The sequence below is a fragment of the Chaetura pelagica genome, unplaced genomic scaffold (assembly GCF_000747805.2).
Source record: "Chaetura pelagica isolate M959 unplaced genomic scaffold, ChaPel_1.0 scaffold737, whole genome shotgun sequence".
NCBI classification, from domain to species: Eukaryota; Metazoa; Chordata; class Aves; order Apodiformes; family Apodidae; genus Chaetura; species Chaetura pelagica.
Window position 1 is genome coordinate 630,410 of NW_009953813.1, and position 6,461 is coordinate 636,870.

Below are 6,461 nucleotides of genomic sequence, written 5' to 3' on the forward strand. Positions count from 1 at the left end.
ATTAGATTAGCTTTTACTTTTCAACTGTTGCAGTTCTTCATGTAAAAAAAATAAAAATGAAAGAGGCTTCCAATTTAAATTTTGCAGCCCTTGAAGTACTCCTTTCTCTAGTCTCAAGCTTGTGTACTTCTGCATCCTCTGGCAGGAAAGGTGCATGTGCTGTTTCTTTCCAAACTGAGGAGCTGTGATAGAGCACGCTTAGGTCGATGGAGAGCAGGATGCCAACAGCAGGGTTTATTCTTCAGTTCTGTATCATTCCTGAGGGTTCTTCATTTTGTCTTTGAGATTAAAACTGCACAGTAAACATTGTCCTGCAGTGCAGATGGAATAGGGCAGTGGATAAGGGTAGAAGTGTTTTAGGAAAAAAAATATATAAGGATTTTTTCTAGGAATGTTCTTGTTTGCAAATAGCTTTGTTAATAGATTTTCTTTTTTAAAGAAAAAACGTAAATGCAAAGTTTAAATACTATTTAAATAAATTATCTTCACTTGCTAAGCTTTGTAAGCTAAGCAGGTTGCATAGCCCTCTGGGTTTCAACAATTTCTGAGCCTGATGGAAGCAAATTCCAAAGTGAAGGGTCTTTCCTTCGAGCCTGCTACGTCCCTGCGTTGGAGCTGGGCAATGCTGGTGTGGGCTGTGGGCAGAGGACTGGCTCTGAAGAGGTAGCACAGTTTATTAAACAGGGGTAGTATTCTCCTTGTCAGTAACTTGGCTTCTGCAACAGGGCAGCTGCAGTTTGCAGGAGTTGATGTTTTTGAGTGCAGTTCGGTGTAGTAATATAATCTGCCTGCCAGCTCCATGTTCTTTAGTGCTCTCAAAGTCAGGCAAGGAAAATGGCTCCAAGAAATAGCAAGTGGGCAGAATTTCAGAGAAGTTGGAAGTGCTGCGTTGTAAAACATAGAAATACAGATTTTATTTCTAATTTCATTTCTGCAGAGCAGAGTGCTGTCTAGTAGCCCCAGAGTGTCGTTTTCTTTCTGTGAAGCCAAATGTTTGTTGTTCATTTACAGCTGAGAGAGATTTATATCCATTGAAAAGGAGAGTAAGAAAAAAAGTAAAGCCCATAAAAGCACTCTTAGATTTTTGAAATCCCTGCAAACAAGACTTTACAGACTGTAACAGTCTTTGTCTCTCAGTTTTTTACTGTAATACTAGTTATGCTTTTGCTGGTTTCCCTACTTGCTTATTGCTATAAAGCATTTCTGTGTAGCTCAGGAATTGTTCTTCCTTCAGATCTCCCTGTAACAACCAGGTGGCTCAGCATGTGAACCTAGAAGTCAGTACAAGTCTGTATTTCCAGAATTAAACTGATTTAATTAAAACACATGAGGAATAACTCCCTGGTAGCAGAAGGGTTTTATGAACATTTTGCAATCCATTGTTATCACTTGCTATTGTTCTGATTTTACATAAGTAATTGATGAAGTCTGTGCTGTAATCTGTAGTGCCTCTCAAATGAGGAAGCTTTTTCAGTAACTTTACTACTATAATTGAATACACTTTTCTGCTTTTCTGAGCCAGAGCTGCAAGAGGATTTGCCTGGTACCACCTTTCTTTACACTCCAATTTAGAAAGTCCTTTAACACTATGATTTCCAAAACATCCGGTTCATGTTCGGCAGAGAGTTTAAGTGTGCTCTTAAAAGGAAGCATTTCTTATAGTGCCAAATTGGGATGATAGTCAAAAGGTTGATATTTTAAATTGAAGTTGTTCCACTGAATTCAGTTTTTGCATGGGCAAAGAGAAGTCTGTGGTGCAGATGCTTTCTGAAGTAGTTTACTGGGGCTGAAAACATTGCTGACTTCAGTGTCTGGTCATGGCAGCTCTATGGAAGCAGGGTGCTTATACCCCTGGGAACACATGGGCTGAGCCCCCTTTACCTGTGTGCTCTTACTACAAGCTGGGAATTGTGTGAGGCTCTGAATCTTCCCTTGTGGGATTGTTGGCTTGATTTAAGTTGCCTGTGCTATGGCTGTGTTGTGCAGTTGCCACCAAGTCCAGCATCCTGTCCCAGTAGGCACCATTCCTTGTTTATCCCTGATCACAGTCTGTCTGATCTAGTATTTTCCCTGTGATGATATATTAACAGGAATCATTCCAAATTTTAAAAGGATGTAAGGTTGAAAATTCAGTTCACTTTAGTTTTTATTTACCTAGCAGATAGGAGCATCTAAATCCTACTATTTCCTAGGTTTTCACTGCAATCATAATACTAGGAGCTTTGTTTAATTAAAGAAGAAAAAAAATTTAGTTGTTGTTGGTTTTTTTTTCTTTATCACATAAATCTAAGTGCTGATGCTTTCAGGATAAACCCACAGCTGTTGTCAGACTTGCAATAACATCATAAGAGCTGGCAACACTACTGAGTTTGTTTTGTCTCAGCTGATTTCAGCTCAGAAATCTGGAGGGGATATCCCCAGGAAGTAACACCTTGAGTTCCCACACTGCCTTCCTTCCCAATTTGTAAAACTGTGGGATAAATCTTCCTGACTTGAGGTTCTGCTTAACCCACTGAGGCTTTTTCGTTCTTTTTCTGATCTCTTCACCCTCCTCTTCCTCTCCCCTCCATTGAAGACCTGTTACGTCTGTACCAGAACACACACCTGCCGGGAGCACTGGCACCACTGAATTTCAATTTCAAAGCTGGGCTACTGAGCACCTTTTCTGCAACTTTGGAAGGGGGCCAGGGGTTTTGTTCTCCCTTTCTCACGTATCTTTCCTCTTCTTAAAAAATATCTTGTCCATGTCTGTAGGCAGCTGGGAGTCACACTGTGTGGGTGCAGGCTTTCCTCTCCCTCTTTCTGCTGCTGTCTGGCCTGGGGCCATTCTCTGCTCCTTCAGGAGATTCAGCACATGAGTACCTGAGAAGAGATTCAGCACACAAGTACTGTGCGGCTCCTTATCCTCCAGGGATGAGTTGATTTGGACTATACTGGAAATTTTAAAAAACATAGTTTTAAAGTTTTAAAGCCCTTTATAGATTGTGACAGGTCGACAGCTTGAATATGAAAAGAAAATGTGGTTTTTGTAAGCAGAAGTGGTGATTTGATCTGTCTGGGCTGAGTGAAAGTGGCTGATGGCAGGAGGGGTGGGTGTGTTTATGGTCTTGCAGGGGACTGTGCTTGCATGTCATCTTGCTGCAGATTTTGAGGCTGTTGAAGTCACCGAGGGTCCTTTAAGGCTCAAGTTGTGTAAGCTGCTTGGTGGGTACTGATTTGAAGATGCTCGTAAGGGTACTTGAAGCTGATGAGAAAGTGGAGCACACTCTGGAGCGTTCTTGAATCTGGGTGATGTTGATGGGTTTTGTGCTGACTGCCTTGTTGTACACTGAGAGTGATCCTGAGTCCAGAAGTTTCTCATATATATTACAGCTGAAAAGAAAAACTATAGCAGACAGAAATACCTGAATTTCCTTGATAAAGGAAGGTCATTTATTTAGTCACTTGGAATGGCTCAGTTGACTTCAGTGCCTCCATGGATTTGTACTAATTGTCATCAAAAACTGAATTCTTCCTTCTGTTTCTCTGTAGGAATATTCTGTTTAAGTCAAGACTAATTGTACTGAAGTCAGTTGAATTAAATGGCAGCAAATAGGTGTAAGATAGTTTTGCTTTGTCTGAATTTCCTTGCAGATGTAGCCCAAAAGGAGTCATGGGAGGTGGCAAGTGGTTGTGCTGAGCCAGAGCAGTGACAGTCCCTGCCACCACCATCATCTGCACAGGTTTCTGTGCTGTGTGATGAACTGTCTGACCTTTCCCCACCCTGTTCTGCCCATTCCTTTTGCCAGTTGTGGTATCATTTGCTCGTTATTACTTTGCTTTTGAAATTGCGTGGCATTCCAGAGAGGTAGCCCTGTGGTTTCTTAGGTGGGTGCCTGTCCATTAGAAAGGTTTGCTGCTTTTGAATTAAGAAACCAGATGGCAAAGATGCTGAAATCTGTGTGCAATTGCCTGGTTGATGGTATGAATTTGCTGTCTACGTACCTTCTTCAGTTCCTAATTGCACACAATCACAGCTCCCTTTTGGGGAAATCTCTAACTGTGCTGCAGAGGGAGATCATGGGGGTGCCTGCTATGGCAGTGGCTGGTCTCCTTGACAGGGAAGGGACCTGCTGTCAGCTGGGACTTTCTCTCAGTAGATGCAGCCCTAGTGAAAGTGAAACAGCGAAATTTCAATTTCTTAGACCACCGAGCAGATCAGTGTAAGCCCCCCTTCCCGTAATGTTCCAGCTCAGCTCCACATCTCTCCTGGGGGATACTATGCTCAGGAGGGTACTAGGCAAGCTGCTGTGTCCCAGGACAATTAAAACAGATCTTGGCTTTCCTGAGAGGATCAGTTCTGATTAAAAATAAAAGCTATAAACCTGAAGCTTTAGATGAATACCTTGGTAAGATAATGTTTCCTCACCCTCTTAAAGGAGCAATGTAGCTTCTGTGTAGCTCCATGAGACCTGAAAAATGACTGCTTTGAGTTGCAAGCCTGTGCAAAATCAGGGTTTGACATTCAAGAAGAGATGAGCTAATTTAAATTTCTATTGAATACATGTAACTGCTGAGTTATGGTTTTTATTCTGATCTACAACAGCGTCTTTTTTTCATTTCTTTCCTTTTGATTGATTAAAGGCAAATCTGTGATACTGCTGCAGAAGAACAGCTCTCTCACAACACTGAGAATATCTTGGCTCAGAAACAGTTTCACAGAGCAAGCTAAATTCATTTCAGGAGTGAAAAAATCGCTCCAGTTTAATGGCTGTTGAGTGTTTGTGAAGTGATGAGCTGGTTTCAGTGTAGAAGTTGTAGCATCTGTATCCTTGTTTGCTCTGAGTTGTCCCCCTGCAGTTCTGTCTTTCAGGTGTCTCTTTTTCTGCAACAGCTGCTTTGGTGATCTTCACCTGCAATAAATTCAGTTTTAGAAAGTAATTGTTGTACCCTTTGCTGCTTGTGTTTTGTAGTCCGGAGGGGGGGAAGGAGCAGGTGAAATAAAGTTTGTGACTGGCATTAGTTCTGAATCACTTTAATTTTCAAGACTGAGGAGCATGCATATGTATTTGCCTGTCTGGCCCTGGAGCCAGAGCTCTGTTTCACTTGGGCTGTTGATTAGATGACTGTCCAGAGAGAAGAACAGCGTGCGTGTCCTGCAATGCAGCATCCCTCCTTGCCTGCAGATTAACCTGCCCTTGTTTTATTGCAGAGAGGAAGCCAAGGAACCGGATTCCTGGAGCACCTTGTCCCACACTGTGCACTCAGGGGACTACAGCATCAAGCACCACCGTGGGCTGGATGTTTACATGCTGACGGCTGAAGCCAAGGAAGGGGCAGCAGCCAGCTTGGAGAGTGACATAAGGCACCTTCAGATGCACATGCAGAGCCACCAGCACATGGTAAGGAACTACCTGAAAGGATGAAAGAGAAATGGAGCTGGCTGGTTGCTGTCTCACAGGCAGCCTGGCACCTGGGGAGGACTTCCCCACAAAGACACACTTTAGGGTTGTATTTACCTGTATGTTTTTTTCTGGTTGTTGTTAGCAAACATCCAGGTGGGCACCAGCCTGTTTCCTTCTCATTTAAGCATGGGGAGATCATATAAACATGAACTAGGCTGCAAATTTTCTCTCTCAGAAGAGAAGCAGTCTTGGGACTGTGCAATGCTGCTTCTGCTTGGGCTCTCTCTGCTCCCAGCTCCTGCCTTCTCTGTTATGTTGAGACCTGCTTGGATGGACAGGGAAACCTCCCTTGAGTTGGACTGTCGCTCCAGGGTGTCTGGCAGCCATCAGGCAGCATAAGGCAGGTTCCAGAGCAGGGCTGGGTCTCTGGGGGCTGCGTGCAGTGGGTACATCTCTGTTCAGGTGGAAATTTCAGGGTCAGAGAGGAATCTGAGGGAACACATCTCTGGAGCAGGTGATGGAGAAAATAGCCATTACCATAGCCCCTTGGTGTAGGACTTGGAGGACAAACCTGTCCTGGCCATGCAGGATGTATGTCCATAGTGCTCCCCTTGCTGTGATCTTCTTGGACCCCACAGTGGTCAGAACCATGGGGCTTTGAAAGGGCTTCCTCACTGCTTTAAAATGGGTGACATGGGGACTCAGTTGGCATGGGAAGGTGAAACAGCAGGACACTTCTGTGCCACTTCTAAGAAATACCCAGAGGTCTTGTGCAGCTGGCATCACTTGGGGGCATTTCTTCATCAGCTGGTTCATCCACTATTACAGAGCTGTGGGATCTAAATAACAGGATATTTTTGTTCCTTTAACTAAGGAAGGGGGGGAATTGCTGCCTGAAGGCAGTGGGCTCTGGGGTTGGACATTGAGTGGTGTGGGTCGCCATGAGCCATTCCACCCTTCCCTGGGTGCCTGAGATGTTAATTACTCCCGATCTCAACAGGAACTGGTGGTATGAGTGGCAAAGCCAGGCTAGCTGTGAAATTGCTTCCCCTTTCCATCAAAAGACACGAAAGCACA